The following is a 16,698-nucleotide window of genomic DNA, read 5'->3' on the forward strand; positions in this document are numbered from 1 at the left end:
TTCCCCAGCCGTCCTAGAAGAGGGCTGCAGCACCCCTCCCTGGCCCAGGAGGCTGAGCTGCGAGGCAGGAGTCTCTTCCGGGCCTCAGTTCCACCCTCAAATTTGTCTCTGCCGTAATGATTGTATTCTCTCGTTTAGGGACAAGATGCCAACTGTCCTCATGGGATTTAACACTGTTTTAGTGTACCTCGCTAATGGAATACGAAAAGACAACGAAATATTGGAAGAGCTAAAGATACTGATACTTTATAAATAGATAAATCACAACACTTAAGAATGACGAGGGCATTTTGGTGAGGTGATTTGATAGGCTAATCATAAGCAAAAAAATGGAATAAACTGATAGAGGAAAAAAATAAAGCAATAGTTAGGAATGAAGTTTAGTGCTGAACTCTAGGAACTGGATGCAAAAAGTTATTGGAGAATGAAGCAAGATGTGAAAATATTTGTGTTTGGATGTGAAGAAAACTGCTTGCTCTTAGGTGTGAAGATAAGTTTATGCATGACCCCCAAATTAATAAATAACTTCATTGTCAATCTGATTAAAACCCCAAACTTATGCATTGCACAGAATAATGATAGGACTTTTGTGGAATAATAAACACCTCCCCGCACCTGCTTATCGCCCTGACCTCCACCCGACCTAGTGTGAGTTTTGCAGACGTGGACCGTTGTCTGTCTGTCTGTCTTCCGTGTTAGAACTGAAGCTGCCTGAAGGTGGGAATTCTGTTTCCTCAGTGCCCAGAGCAGCAACAGAGTCCAGAATGCATTTCATAGATAACATTGAATGAATAAATGGATGTAGAAATAGTTCACTAATTGGAAACAAAAAGACACATAGGAAGGGATTCAGAGATAATGAAAAGGCCAATCACAGAGGAACACGGCTAAGAAACCTAGAGGTATAGAAAGTGTTCAGGTCAGTGTTGGTCAGAGAATGGAAAGTGAAGTTACCGTAAGATTTAACTCCTTACCTTTAGACTGATGACTAGTAGAGATGTTTATGACTTCTACTCCTGAAAGGAATATGTGTACAAATGGTGCTTATGCACACTGTTAGAGGAAATTCAAACTCAGAAAACCATCTAACATTATCTTATAAAATAAAATGTATCCTGGGAACCAGTGAACCAACTTCCGAGCATTTATAGCATACAAATAAAAATACTTGTATTTAGGGATATATATTCAAGGATATTGAGTGTACCACTGGTTGCCATGACAACAGAAAATTCATATACATCAAATGAGAAACGATTCAGCAAATGATGGTTCATGCTATGAAATATTAACAGACATTTGGATGGGATTGTCTAGCTACTAAGAATGGATACTAGCTGACCTTCATGAGAGTTCTGGGTCAGAAAAGGTGCAGAAAACATGTCACATAATAGCAAATTGGTGAGACAATGAGAAGACCAAATACGTGTCTGTGTGTGGGTGTGTCTGAGTTAGGACTGTGCAGAAGAGGGTGTGAATAAAGGGAATGAAAAGTCAAGACGACCCCATGTACCCATGGGAAAGAATTGGTAGGCAAAGAGAACAGGCTACACAGCAATGTGTGTGATGTGTTTACATTTTTATTAAAAACTTGTGTCTATGTGCATGTGTCCAAATATGCACAAAATGTATCTGGAATGATACAAAAGCCTTCATAGTGAACACTTGTAGGGAGAAAGGTTTATGGATGTGGGGGAAGGAGTGATTAGAAAAATTTTCCTTTTATTTCATACACTTCTAAAGTGCTTTTAAAAAAATTCAATTTTATTTGTGCTAATATGTTGTACATGATAGTAGAATGCATTTACACGTTTTGATAGATTATACATAAGTAGAGTGTCATCTCTCATTTCTCTGTACATGTTGCAGGATCACATGGATCACGCACTCACACAGGTACATGAGGTAACGGAGTCTGTGTAGGAGTGAGGTCATGCAGTGATTTTCTTTCTGGGTTTGCTTTATTCTAACGTTGTCTTCCAAGTTCACCAGTGTTATCCAAATGATAGGATTTTGTTCTTTCCCAGAAACATCACACCAGGCTCCATAAATATGTACGACTAAGTGTCAATTAAAAACAAACAAAATAGGGGGCTGAGGTTGTGGCTCAGCAGCAGAGAGCTTGCCTGGCATGTGTGAGGCCCTGGGTTTGATCCTCAGCACCACATAAAAATAAATAAATAAAATAAAGGTCCATTGACAACTGAAAACAAACAAACAAACAAACAAAACAGGGAAGGAAACATACAGAAGGCGTTTGAGTACGCTTTTGGAATAGAATAATTTTGAAGCTCTTGAATTTGAATATATAGTAATACAAAATGTATTTGGTTCATTTGAGACTTGTTATCCTTTTTTTTGTGGGTGTGTGTTTGGAATTTAATCACTAAACCACATACCCAGTTTTTTAAAAATATATTATTTAGAGACAGGGTCTTACTAAGTTGCTTAGGGTCTCACTAAGTTTCTGAGACTGGTTTGAACCTGAGATCCTTCTACCTCAGCCTCCCGAGCTGGCTGCTGGGATTACAGGCACATAAACCACCTCCACCGGCTTTGTGATCCATTTTAAAGGAAAAGTCTTTGAAAAGAATGGAAAAACTTATCATCTGAAAGAAAAAAGTACAAAGTCTGATGTATAAATTGCAAACTAGAGACCAGAAGCAGCTGTGGCCCCGAGCAGAAAGGAGCCCTTTCCTTATTCTGTTTGTACCTGGTCTGTACTAGTTGAAAAATCCAATCTTAGCAAAATCTGTTTGCTTTGGTTTTGTTCCCAGTTGATTCGGAAGCCAGTCTGAGTTACTGGGTGTTGATCTCTAGGGAAGGTGGATTTCTGCTTCTGCACTCTGGCCGGGGCCAGAAGAATAGGAACATTTTGGCGGAAAGCTAACTTGTCTGCATCCCTGGAGATGAGAGTGTTTTAACTGGAACCTGGCATTCCCTGCCCACCTCCCCACCACACACCTCTGTAACTCCATTACAGGACGTTTGTTCTTGCTTTGAACGAAGCTCTTCAAATGAAACTCTGGGAACAAGGACAGAGGATTCCAGGTTCCTTCTTGGCTTTTCCTCCCCAATCTCTCCAACTTCCTTCAGACAAAGGAAAATAAATTGACTTCCTAATTATCTCAGCTCAATGGAACACAGAATCATCTGGAGCCATTGTCTTGCAGGACTCTGATCTAAGTCTTTGATATCATAAGCAAGCTTCCTGCCAGGCTGGCGTGGGGAAGGGGCTGGGCTGCTGAGGGCGACCTGCACTTTCTCACAGAGGCAAACTGATCTGTCCACAGCACCTGGGACAACCTCCCCAGGGTTCCTGATTAGATCTTCCCTTGGTGGACTCTTTGGTGAGGGTTTCGAGTGTCTATTTTGGCAAGAACTATACTTATTTACAAGTTATGTGCCTCAAAGTCTTACGGTTATGTAATGCTCATTGGTTTATTTTAAATGAAAGGAGGAATGAGGGGTGACTATGGGGACTTTGTGAATCTCAAGCATTAGTTACAACCAGCTAACAGGGATCAATCAAAAGTTGGGGGAAACGCTGGCCTCCCAGCCCTGGGCCTGTATGAGTGATTAGGATGGACACTCAGTAAATTATTTAAGAAAGTAGCCACCACATTCCCAGGCCAGCGGAAGGGCCGGAAGCCCTGAACCCTGGGGCCCCGAGGGATGCTGGGAATCTCTACTTAGGCAGAGTCTCAACGTGGCAAGCTGAAGACCATTGCTAAACATGCACTCACTCACTTATTCAGCAAACACACTGGAAATCCTTTCACCGGATGCTGTGTTTGGTGCTGGAAGGACAAAGATTTCTGTTCTCAAGGGACTGGGGGTCTGATGAGTTATAAATGCTGCACTTTTCCAGTGTGCAATAAAAAGGATGTTTGAATCTGCACAGTTTGTTGGTAAAAATGAAACAAAGTCCAAGAATGCTGATCATTATCTGGGTAGCATTTTCAGAAGGACCACTGTTCCCCACCGTTTATCAATCAGTTTCCCTCCTCCAATGTCCCTGCAGCTACATATAAGCCAACTTCCTACTCTCCCCTCGTTTCCCTTGCCTACGTGTGCTGTATGACAGGAAATGGACAATCCCCACCGCACCACCTGTGAGCTTATGGGGCAGCACAGAACCCTAGTGAACTGTTTGGGGTCTGGAGCTTTGCTGATCGGCTTAAAAATGTATTCGTGCAACTTGGTGGTGATGGGAACTCGGAAAAGCTGCACAACGAGGCCACACTTCTTTGAGCCTCAGTTTCCCCACCATTAACATAGGGATCCATTTCCCAGGAGCGTCGAGAAGACGAGAAGAACAGGCCACATGAGGTGCTCGGAAGAGTGCCTGGCCCCACGTCGAGTTTTTTTTTTTTTTTTTTTTTTTAATTTGTGCAAGAAAAATACAGGAGGCTACTAAGAGAACTTCAGTGAGAAAGGAACTTTGGTGGAAAATGGAAATACTATTTAAAAAGATAATTTGGAACACAGGCTTAGACTGCTTTCTCGTAGAAGCTGAGAGAAGAGTCGTGGCTACTGAGGCTGGAAGGGGTGGAGGACTGGGGAAAGGCTAAGGAAGCAGCTCTGGCGTGCCAGGGCCCAGCCGCTGACTAGAGATAACGGGACCACAGTCTGTTTGTTGAGAAAGTTAGAAGAGAGGACACTGGAGTTCTCGCCACAGAGATGATGATAACTGAGGAGACAGCTCTGCTTACCACGCAGTGCGTGCGTGTACTAAATAGTCCCAGGGCGCCCTACACCCCATACGACCTTCGTGCATCGATTACAAAGAAAGCTGAAAAGGAAAAGAAAAATAGTACGGACATATATCTAGAAATTACAGAATGCTAAAACAGGAAAAAACCCTAGAAGGGTTCAAATCCAGCCCTTTCACTGAACCTCAAGTAACATTCCCACAGTCATGCCTCTGGTTTGCGGCAGAACTAGAATTGCAGCTCAGGTTTCTGGACTCTCCTTCTGTCCTCCCATGCCTCGTACTGGGCAGTCCTCTTCTGCAGCTGCGGAGCCATGAGGACAGATGTCCTGCAGGCCCCAGTGAGTGCAGTGGGTCCTGCGCCCATTCCTCTTCGTGACACCTGCCTGGAGAAAGCACTACCCGTGACCTGGGCTCTTCTGGCTTCAACACTGTGACAGATTACCTGGAAGCCAACCCAAACTTAAAATTACCTTTAGGGAGATTGTCAAAGCAAGTTGTGTCTTTTGATGCTTTTGCTTCCTGGAGCCCACTATGTTTATGTGGGTAGCAGAGCATTGAGTTTGGGTGTGCCATGTGGTGATTGTCATTATGTAGATATGTCAGTTAATCAAAAGTTACATATTATAATCCAGGAGTAATACTAAGGTATTGGAATTTAATGACTGATAAACTGTATCAGTTAGCTACTGATGTGTAACAAACACTCCAAATGCAGTGACTTAATATGATAAGCATGGATTACTGAGCAGTGCCTCCGATCTTGCCTAGACTCTGTAATGAGTTTGAGGTCACTTTTGATCAGCAACCCGGGTCTGCAGATCTTGGCAGGGCTCTCTCCAATGTTTGCTGGCTGAGTGGTGGGTAGGAAGGCCTCCCCTGGCCTGGGCGTGGCTGTCCTCCACACCACCTCCTCCAGAAGACTAGGCAGAGCCTGTCTACATGGCAATGGCAGGGCCCCTCTGAGATGCAGCCAAAGTGCAGGTTTCTTTAGAGCTTAGCTTGAGCTGGCATGCATTTCTACACACCCTATCTTAAGCCCACTGGGATTCCAGGGAATGGAATAGACCCAGGCTGTGGAGGGGAGGAGCCTCAAAATCCCACAGCAAAGCCTACGGAATTGCTGCCATTTCTACAATAAGCCCACCCTACTCTGTGTAGTGAAACCAACATAGGTAATCAGATTTATGGTTGATGGCTAGCTCTCTGCTTACACATTTATCATGCTAGATAAGTAGGGCATCATTGATCTGTCTTGTAAATGGTACACACTATTAAGTGTGAACCCCATGTATAAAATGGATCATGACTTGCTTTTACTAAAATGTGCTTTGAACTCTGTGGTTCCCTCCAAAACTCACATGTTGAATCCCGAAGCCCCAGTGTGACTGCATCTGGTATAATCATTACTAGACCAGGCAATGAAGTATTCTAATTATTTTTAGTAATTGCTTACTCGTGATAACCTATAACTAAACAATAAGACATATTAATATTGTTTAACTAATCATAAAGGTTAAAGCAAGTTCAGCAGGGTTGAGTAAATGTCAGTTGTGTGGCTATTGCTGTGGTTAATAAGTGCTAGACAGTTTAAGCTAACAATAATATGACATCATCTTCTACTGTGTGAACTTAACATTGAGGAACTTTTTCTCTGGGGGATAGGTGGCCAGTAATATTTGCAGCATTTAGTAAATCCTAATCTTTAAGAAATGGAATATCTTGCGCTCTTGTATGTATACTTTCAAACCAGATTATAACATGTCCTGATTTTACATCTAAATATCCTGTGGGAGATAAAGGAGGGTCTACATCCAGGGGCTTAAGAGGCATCCCTTTGTAATGATGTCATCGCTTTCCATTAATTAAAAAAGCATTATCATAAGGTGTTTTAACTGTAGGAACTCTATTTCACTTATTTCTTCTGTTCCTGTTAATCATTCCTGATGGGGTTGGACTTACTCACCTACATACTTCAGGTCATCTGAGAGTAGTCAACAGGGGATCGGCAGCTAGAATCTATTCTTGTATTTTCTCATAACATTCTTGGTTACTCAAAGTTTCATTACAAATGACTACATCTGAAATCACTGTTCCATTTGAAGTCTGGTTTTTATGCTTTAACCCTGGTTCTGTTAAGACCTCTGTTTTCAGTGAAAACACATAAAATATTAATAGTAAACCTACACATATTAAGCAAGCAAGGAAGGAAAGTCCACAACCAAATTCCCAATACGATGAGACTTTGCAAACACCTTTATTACTCAGCGGAATCCTTATCAAGCACTGAGGGGAATTGCAGGTGGCGTAACACCCTTGTGATGGGCTGACAGATCTGGCTCCCTGAGAATGTTATAGGCCAGACAGACTCCATTTTGCTCTGAGACTCCATGTTATGTAGGAAATAAACTCCCATGGGAACGCCCACCTCTGTACCCATCATCCTCAGTTACTTAGTGTGACATGTTTAGCAATACAAAATGACAATTCTTATGTAATGAAAAATTGCTCTCTGTTGATTCCTATTGCTCCTAAACAATGTGCCATGTGAACGGTGATTGTGTGGATGTTAGTAACCATTCTTTAGTTTGTACCTAGTTGACCCACTTCCCCCTCTGTTGATGATCTCATGATGTTAGTTTGTAATTTCGAATCATAGCAACAGACACTTGTGATTAATGTAATTTTTGGTGTAAGAACCCCTACAACCCTGTGGTTGAGGCTGTTCTCCCAGTAGCCATTTTTTGGGGCATTGTGTGAGACAGTTAGCTGAGCGGCTTAAAAAAGATTCTCAAATTTTTGACTTCTCAGTGGTGATGGGTCTGTTCTTAAGTTGTGCCCCATAACACCCTTGGTCCCCACTGCACAACCCAAAGTTCCTTCATTCTTCCCTACTGCCCACCTCACATTATGGATCAGCATCTGCTTATCAGAGGAAACATTTGGCCTTTGGTTTCTGGGGATTGGCTTAATTCATATTCTCCTGATCCATCCATTTACCTGCAAATGCCATAATTTCTTTCTTCCTTAAGGCTGAGTAATATTCCACTGTGTATATATACCATAGTTTCTTTTTTTTTTTTATTGTAAACAAATGAGATACATGTTGTTTGTCTGTTTGTGCATGGGTTAAAGGCGTACCATTTGTATAATCATAAATTTACATATGGTAATGTTGTTTGATTCATTCTATTATTTTTTCCCTTCCCCCCACCCCTCCCACCCTTCTTTTCCCTCTATACAGTCCTTTCTTCCTCCATTCTTGCCTAACCCTAACCCTAACCCTAACACTAACCCCTCCCACCCCCACCCCCTTATGTGTCATCATCCACTTATCAGCGAGATCATTCATCCTTTAGTTTTTTGAGACTGGCTTATCTCACTTAGCATAATAGTTTCCAATTTCATCCATTTGGCTGCAAATGCCATAATTTTATCATTCTTTATGGCAGAGTAATATTCCATTGTGTATATATACCACAGTTTGTTTATCCACTCATCAATTGAGAGACATCTAGGTTGGTTCCACAATCTGGCTATTGTGAATTGAGCAGCTATGAACATTCATGTGGCTGTATCTCTGTAGTATGCTGATTTTAAGTCCTTTGGGTATAGGCCAAGGAGTGAGATAGCTGGGTCAAATGGTGGTTCCATTCCAAGTTTTCTGAGGAATCTCCATACTGCTTTCCATAATGGTTTCACCACTCTGCAGTCCCACCAATGTCTGAGTATAACTTTTTCCCCACATCCTCACCAACACTTATTATTGCTTGTGTTCTTTTTTTTTTTTTTTTTTTTTTGTAGCACAGGAATATAATCTTTATTACACTTTAACTAGAAATAGAGCAAATAGCAGATCACGAGGTATAATTTATTTTTTTTTGAAACCAGTCTTCAAACAATAATCAAAAACAATCCTTAAGTGCACAGATATTTGGTCACTATTATAATCTTCAGGGGCACAAAAGCCAGCAGCATTACAAAGGTAATGACTGAGAATTTTTGATTGCCAAAAACACAGGTTATTGCATTAAACTCTATCCTTGTACTTTTTTGTGGTGCTGGGGGTGTGGTGCAGGTTCTTGCACATGCTAGGTTAAGTGCTCTACCACTGAGCTGTACTCCTAGCCCCTATCCTTGTATTTTCTTAAGCTTCTTCTAAAACATTGAACAGTTATTCAGCAAAATATCAACCATGTACATAGCATTTCCCGAAGAATATTGCCTTTGTATTCCTAGAAGCACACTGCCTTAATGCTAAACTTTTCTTTTCCCTAAAAAGTCACTGAATCATGACTCCAGTCTCTACATGTATTAGTGTTAGTGGTAATATGCAAAATTGAGTTTGTTTTCAAGGTTAAATAGCAGATTGACTTCACATATGGTGGCCAGCTGTGTACCCTAATTCTTCTTTCATTTTAACTATACGTCATAAGCCCTGAGATATTAGATAACCTGCTAATGATTGTATAATTTTAATTTGTACTTTACTTCACTCAATTTGTATCCCACCTAATAAGTATTTAAAACTATTTACAGATATTTGTAACTAAAGCAATGATAAAATTTACTACTTGTATAGTTAAGACTACTAATAAGGCCTTTAACTAAGAGTTACATATTGTAAGCATTTTTAATTTGCTAGGAGCAACTCTTAAAATGACAACTATAATTCTGTCACCAATAAGTGCTTTGCATTTTGCTTACTTCCACATGGGTAACCAAACTTGATTTTCTCTCTTTTAAAACAACTCTTTTTTTTTCATCCCCAAACGATTGGTACTTTTCCCACTGAACAGCTGCCAAAAAAACTGAGCATGTGAACAGCACATTAGTAAGTGTAATGCTCAGTAGAGAAATAAGCTCCTAACAGGCACGCAGTAAATGCTTGTTCTACATGGAAAGAGTAAATCGGAAGGCAGCTGTCTGAGTCATATGCTGTTCATCATATGCTGTTCCTAACTTTGCTTAACTAGAAAATTCAGGTTATCGGATTGAATTCAACCTTTAGTGTAAATCCAGGAAATTGAAATTAAATAAATGGATTCATCAGAAAAAGTAGACAGGTAAATCATAATTGCTAATATAACATTAGTTGATAGGAAAAAAAAAGAGCCAAACTACCTTCCATTAAATACTATGTACAACTAAGCAAGGGGAAGAAATAAAAAACTAAGAGGTGTTAGCTAATTCATTTCTTTTCTACATTCATCCTTGTAGCCTTTTTGCTCAAATATTTATCCCTGTTAAGTACTCTAGCTGAAAGATACATAGTGATGTTAGTGAAAAGCTGGTGTAAGTGTAAGATTATATTTTTGCTGTCATGCCGTATTTCTGCATTTACTTTTTGCTAACATTCCATTTTTCCTATTTCAATGATGTCGTATGGAATATGAGATCATCTGCCAACTCGCAGTGAGACTGTTTGCTTACAATACTCGGTTTTTGTTGATAGCTTGGAAGCATACTGCACACTTGTCATCTAGCACATGAATAAGTAGCTATTACTCTTGTTCAGAAAGGATATGCTGACAAATTCTTAAGTGAATGACTTCAGCCCAACGTTTTGAGCTGGTTACAGGACAATTGCAACGGCAGAAACGTTGGCAATGCAGTTCATGGTTAGGTTCTCCCATCTCACCGTACAGGTTCCATCAGATGTGCTATCCCAAAACCATGAGCTGGCCGTGTGGACGCCCAATGCACTCCTCTGGACCACTGCGCAGGTCACAACCTATTTATGAGCCTTTCCCATCTTAACCAAAGATGTGAGGGATTGCTCCACTCTGCTTGCAGCCCACTGGTTGATGTAGTTCTGATTATAGTCCTCACCTCCTACGACCCCTCCACACACTCTTCCACGATATTGTCGGCTTCAGCATTGAGACCAACCTCATCGCGGTGGCGGTGGTAGTCCTCGAAGGTGGCGCCGACTCTCTAGTGCTTGCGTTCTTGATAATCGCCGTTCTGACTGGAGTGAGATGAAATCTTAGAGCGGTTTTGATTTGCATTTCTCTAATTGCTAGAGATGCTGAACATTTTTTCATATGTTGGATGGATGTTCTTATAGGAAAGAACCTGATTGGCCCACTGTCTGCATGCACATGGAAGACAGGCCACGGGAAAATGGTGTCTGTCCACAAGCCAGAAAGAGGGCTCGCCAGAAACGGACCCTAAGGACACTTTCATCTTGGACTTGCAGCCTCCAGACTGTGAGAAAGCAAAGTGTCGCTGTTTAGGCCACCCAGAGTATAATGTTATACCCCTTTACACTCTCAAAAGTACCATCAGTTTTTCAATATTTCATTGTGGCTGAGCTTTATTGTTTTGAGCATTACTTGTCTTTACATTTTAAGTGTGTAGAAAGGTGAGTAAATAAAGATGTCTATTTAACAAAATGACTCATAGGAGAAGCTTACTGTAAAAATCAATTTGTGTGCATTTTAACAGTATCTATACACGTATTTAATTTTATAGCTAATGCACATACATTTAGTAGTAGTGCTATTCAGTGCTGTAACACACACACATAAGCATATATATATATATATATATATATATATGAGAAAAGTTCATAAATCTTATATACCAGAATGGAAGCAAAGACACAGTTTTCTCATTTTAAGAACCGTTCTCATTTTAAGAGCTATAAAAATCTGAGGTGTGGTGGTGTATGCCTGTCGTCTCAGCTACTTTGGAGGCTGAGGCAGAAGGATCACTTTGAGGTAGGATAGAAGAAATAAGGAGGCAAACAGAGAAGGAAGGTGGGGGGGTCACAGCTTTAAATCTACACCCCATGAACACCCCCTGCACCCCAGGCCTGAATTCATTAGAGGTCCAATAAGTTCTAGAGGATAGTCAGTCCTGGGCACCATGCCTACACATGCAGGATGTAGATTTAGACTAATTAAAAGGAGAGAGAGAGAGAGAGAGAGAGAGAGAGAGAGAGAGAGAGAGAGAGAGAGAGAGAGAGAAGGTGTGGGGGAAAGAGGTGGAGAGAGGGAGGGAGAAAGAAGAGGGGGAGAGGGGGAGGGGAGAGTGGTGTGGTGTGGGGGAGAGAGATGGAGAGAGAAAGAGGTGGGAGAGAGGGAAGGGGGGGAGAGACAGAGAGACAGACAGACAGAGACAGAGAGAGACAAAGAGTGAGAGAGGCAGGTAAGTCCCCAGGCCGAGGCAGCCCCAGCACCACCTATTACCAGGTAGGTCAGTCTGCAGAGAACCAGACCACTGTGACCTGCTCTGTGCTCAGGGATCAAGGGACTGTGGCCACCCTGCTCCCTCTCCCTCTTCCTGCTGTCCCCCTGAACATCTCCTCCTTTACCTCTCTGCTTGTGCTTCTTTTGACACGTCCCGAAACTCCTTTCTACCTCATGAATTTGAGATCCTGCGAGGGTTGAGTTGAGGTCCCCCTTTTCCCTTCTGGGGACCTCCTGGCCCTCACTGGGGGACAACTGGAGCCCAGGAATTTGGGGCTGGCCAGGGCAGCATAGTGAGAACCCCAACTCAAACAAAACCAAACCCCAAACCAGCCGGGCGGGTGAGGCTGGAGGTCGCGGAGGATGGTCCTCGCCCCCGAGCCTGGAGCTCAGCGTGTGGGGCGACTCTCCCCCTACGCTTTTCTCTGGGGTTTCTCCCAGGTGGTGCTTCCTGGGCTTGCTTGGCTGGGTGTGTTCCGCCAGCCCCACCTGTCCCAAGTGTCCTTTCTCCTCTGCCACCAATGGACCGCGGGGGAAGCACAGTCTCTGTCATCTCCAGTGAGGCCTGGAGGCAGCTTGGGCCCAGGGGTCCTCAGGACCCCTGCTCTGGTCTTTCTCTGACCAGCTCTCCTTTCCGTCTTAACTGGCCTTTATAATGAATCATAACCTGTGGCCGCTTGCCCTCTCTTACCTGGAGATGTGACGGCCGGGTTTCAGCCTGGCAGGAATAGGGACGCAGCCTGTGCGCTCCCTGGCAGGGGCACAGAGCGAGAGGGGCCCCTGCAACACCATCAAGATGAAAGGGGATGAGGAAGAGGGTGAGAGGTGGCTTCCCACCAGGCGTTTTGACAGGATGGGTTGCCAGAGCCCCTGGCAGGGGTGCCCCGGGGCAGAACAGAAGTCAAGGTCAGTGTGAGGGCAAGACAGGATCCGAGGCTGCTTCCCAGAAACCTGCAGCCGAGGGTCACGCTTCATCTGCCGCCGCTGCACACCTTCCTGGCAGGTGAGACTGCCCGTTGGTCCCGCTGCTCTTACAGGGTCCAGGCACTTTCAGGAGATTGTGGCCACTCACAGGTCAGGCTGTCTTCCTGTTGATCAGAGGTCCCTCCATGGGGTCACCTCTGGGGTGCGGCCTTTCCCACAGGACAGAGGAAGCTGATCCCTGGTGGGTGACAGGTGGTCAGCGTCTGTTTTCTCCTCCCCAGCTCTCTCCCGCTTCCCTCCCTGTGGCTCAAGGCCGGCGTTGTGACCCTGAGCCTGAGGCGTCCACGGTGCTGAGGTGTCTTTCAGAGCAGCCATGACAGGAAGGGCTGGCTGAGCAGGAAGCTCAGCAGTGACCAGAGGGGAGCAAAGGCCATGGGGGCTTTCCTTGCAGCGTGCATCTGTGGTGGCTGTTCTCGGGGCAGAATTAGCTCAACAAGCAGGTCCTCTGCATTCGGGCTGGTCCTGTCCATGGCCATTATCCAGGGAATTGTGGGGTGGGTGCCCTCTGTTCCCCTCCTGTGTGCCCCACTTCCAGCCTCTCCCAGGGACCCTCATCTTTATTATCCATGGCACCCAGCCTACGTCGCTGCAGAGCGTGAGGCGTGAGGCAGGGACCGGCAGCCAGGAGGCTGTGCACACAGGCAGCCTCGTCAGCCTGCCGCTCCTTCCTTTCTGTACTCCGTGTTGTACCTGAGGCCCAGTCAACACTCAGTTTCCCCCTGTATCTGAGTATGGTCAGCTCTTCTTGAATGGTACACATATTCTCGGTTCTGGCTGAAATCCAGCCTTCCCCCTTGACCCTCCAGCCCCCCACCCTGCACCTTATTTTTTGGTCTTGCTATGCCTTTAATGGCATTTGAATTCCTGCCTATACTGTGGTTCAGTAGACTGTGGGTTCTCTCTGCAACCTTTCCACCAAACTGCCTACAAAAATAGATGTCGGTTCATAATCATAACTTGGCAGTTTGGACTGGGGTGCAGCTCCGGGCTAAAGGACTTGCCTAGCATGCTAGATGCCCTGGGTTTGATTCACAGCATCAAAACGAACAAACAAAAGAACAGCGTGCAATTGATGGTTACCTTATGCTCAAGGTGTGGAAGGAGGGGATTTCTACCAACTTCCCAGCAAACAGGCTTTTCAGCTGCACCTCAGAAGGAAAGGCCCTCCTCTCAAAGCCAAGGAAAAGATGCTCATTTCACTCCATTATGAAATCGTGACCTTAGTTCAAAAGTGCAACTCCTGACAACTAGAAATCAGGCAGCCATCCCTGCGCTGGATGGCAGGCATTAGGGAAGGACAACATCGGATCCTTCTGTGGTTGGATTCCTGGGTCACTCAGCTGCCATTACCCACCCGTTCTGAACTATTCCCATGTTCTGGAGCTCAAAGGGACTATTTAGAAATAATGAGTATGACCACAAAGAATGCAGAGGCTGCCAGCACCTGAGGTCACAGAACAATGAGGAAATTGAAAAGATGTGTTCCGCATCTTCAGAGGGTTTAGCGCACTTAGAATTTTATATCCTTAAATTGTGGCTGGGCCGTTCGAGATTGAGGTGAGCCGGTAGGAAATCACGCCAGCACAACCTGAATAAAACCTTCTTAAACATTAAAAATGGTGCTAGGTGATTTGTGAATTAACCTGTGGAGATTAGCAACAATTTTTAAGGCATAAATTTGAAAATTGAGATGAATAGTTTCTACTAATAATAAGTGTACGGATTGATGAATTTTTATAATGTTGGTACATAAAACTAGGAAATAGAGCTTTTTAACTTTCAAAGTGAATCTTTAATTTTTTTTCACAAATATTTGTGAAACTTATTCAGGGTAGAAAATAATGTTAGCTATTACAATCCCTCCCATTCTTAAAACCTGTGTTGTAACTAATTACTCTCATTCCTCAGACTTTGTTTTAGGTCATCTCTGGAGGCTACCTGTATTACTCTATTTTTCGTTACTACAATGAAACACCGGAGGTAGCTTGTTTAAAGAGAAAAGAGGTTTATTTTAGCTTATGCTTCTAGATGTACAAGGTCCAAACAGCACAGTGTGGGCTCTTTGAAGCACCTCCACTCTGCATCACAGGGCAGGAATATATCTCTGGGTGTCTGTGTGCTCTCTCTTCTCCTTATAAATATACTGCAGTCCAATCACGAGGTCACACTTAATGATCTAATCTAATCTAACCTAATCTAGGCACTTCATAAAGGCCCTGCCTCTGAACACTGTGATTGGATCAAGTTTCCACCTTCCTAATGCATTAGACTTTGAGGATTAAACTCCTGCATGTGTTCTGGTTGCGGGGTGGGGGGGGGGGCTATTCAAACTGCAGCACTACCTTCTGGCTTTCTGTCCCCCAAATACCTTTCCTGGTTGCCCTCAGCTGCATTCTCTCAGCTTAGGGTCAGACTAAGGTTTGGCAAGAGCTGGTTCCATCCTGGGGCCATCGCCCCTCTTCTGACCTTCACCCTTGTTGACTCCATTCTGTGGAACTCACCCACGGGGCTTCACCATTACTCCGGAAGCTGTAGCTCTGTCTCTTCGTGAACCTGTCTCGCGCCCTCTGCTGGAATCTGCATCAGGCTCCTTTTTGCCTGCGGCCCTGCATATTTTGAGACAAGTCCCCACGCACTATTTCCTGTCAAGACGAAACAAGACGATGCATCTGAATAATAGTACCCTGCATACCATGAGCCCTTGCTGTGTCTTGGCACAAAGCTGAGCACTTTCTGTGTCTAATTTTCATTTGCCTTGCTTATCAGCCATCTGAGATAGTAATTATTAATATTGTCTTCTTTTTTTTTTTTTTTGCAGATAAGAAAGCTGAAGTTTAAAAGGTCAAGTAATTTTTCGAAAGTTGCTCAACTGGCAAGTCACGGAAATGAGATGCAAATTTAGACCTGGCGGAGTCCAGCAGGCCTCACGCCTGGTGCCCTGGCATGCGACCTCGTGCTGAGTGCTGAGATGTGTGAGGGCTTGGTCAAGTGGTCATGGTGGTAGCTCTTATTTTGACCCTTGATTCACGCTCAGGTTCATGTGCGAGGGACACTAGGGATCTGCATGCTGTGGGTTTAGATAACGCTGTGACAAATCTCCTGTCCCCAGACACAGTGAGCCTGGCCAGAGTGAAACAGCAACAACCTCAGGTTTATCAAATGTTCTTTTCCTCGTTGCCAGGGAAACATCCCTGCCATGGACCTACCGACAAGCTTTGCATGCCTTCTTCTTTCCAACGTTTCTGCTTCAGGGCCAGAGATATTTTTTCTTTGACAACGACAGCTTGATCCCCGTAGCTAACATCTTCCTTTCCCTTTTGTGTTTGGCTTGGTGAAGGCCTCTTTCCTCCCCACGTGAGGCGCTGCCTCCATGGCTTCTGGTCGGAAGTTCTGGTCTTCGGTGCTGTGTCCACCTGGCCTTCTGATGGTGGATCGAGTCAGTGTCTCCGCTGCCTCATGTCCGCCTCTGGGACGTTGACGTTCTCCTTGGTCCTACTTAGTAGCATTTCAGAATCCAGATAGCCTCTGCAGGCCACAGCTGCCCGCTGTCCCCCAGTGTGGCCTTCCGAGACTCACAGATATGTCATGAGACCAGGAGGAAATGCATGCGCCTCCGTTTCTGCATCAGTCTGTGGAAAAGAAAAACAGGGTGTAGTTCAGTTAGTTACAGCTCTGCTTGCCGCCAATCGTCGCATGAAAGATGTGATTTCCTACCTAGTTGTCTCAATTTTCCTCTCAAAGGCTATTTTTTTTGGTAATGAAACCCAAAAACTTTTTTCCAGACTGATCAAAGTTCAGGAGCAT

The 16,698-nt window shown here is 44.1% G+C and overlaps 1 pseudogene across 1 annotated transcript; it reads right to left on the minus strand.

The window, feature by feature from the left end:
* Window positions 1–9,187: 9,187 nt before the first annotated feature.
* On the minus strand, window positions 9,188–15,412 carry LOC306642578 (dynein light chain Tctex-type 3-like; annotated as a pseudogene). The gene is made up of 2 exons: window positions 15,396–15,412; window positions 9,188–10,649 (listed from the first exon to the last, which is right to left on the minus strand). The product of its transcript is annotated as a dynein light chain Tctex-type 3-like (transcript).
* Between the last annotated feature and the right edge of the window lie 1,286 nt (window positions 15,413–16,698).

The sequence above is a fragment of the Sciurus vulgaris genome (assembly GCF_902686455.1).
Source record: "Sciurus vulgaris genome assembly, chromosome: 13".
NCBI classification, from domain to species: domain Eukaryota; kingdom Metazoa; phylum Chordata; class Mammalia; order Rodentia; family Sciuridae; genus Sciurus; species Sciurus vulgaris.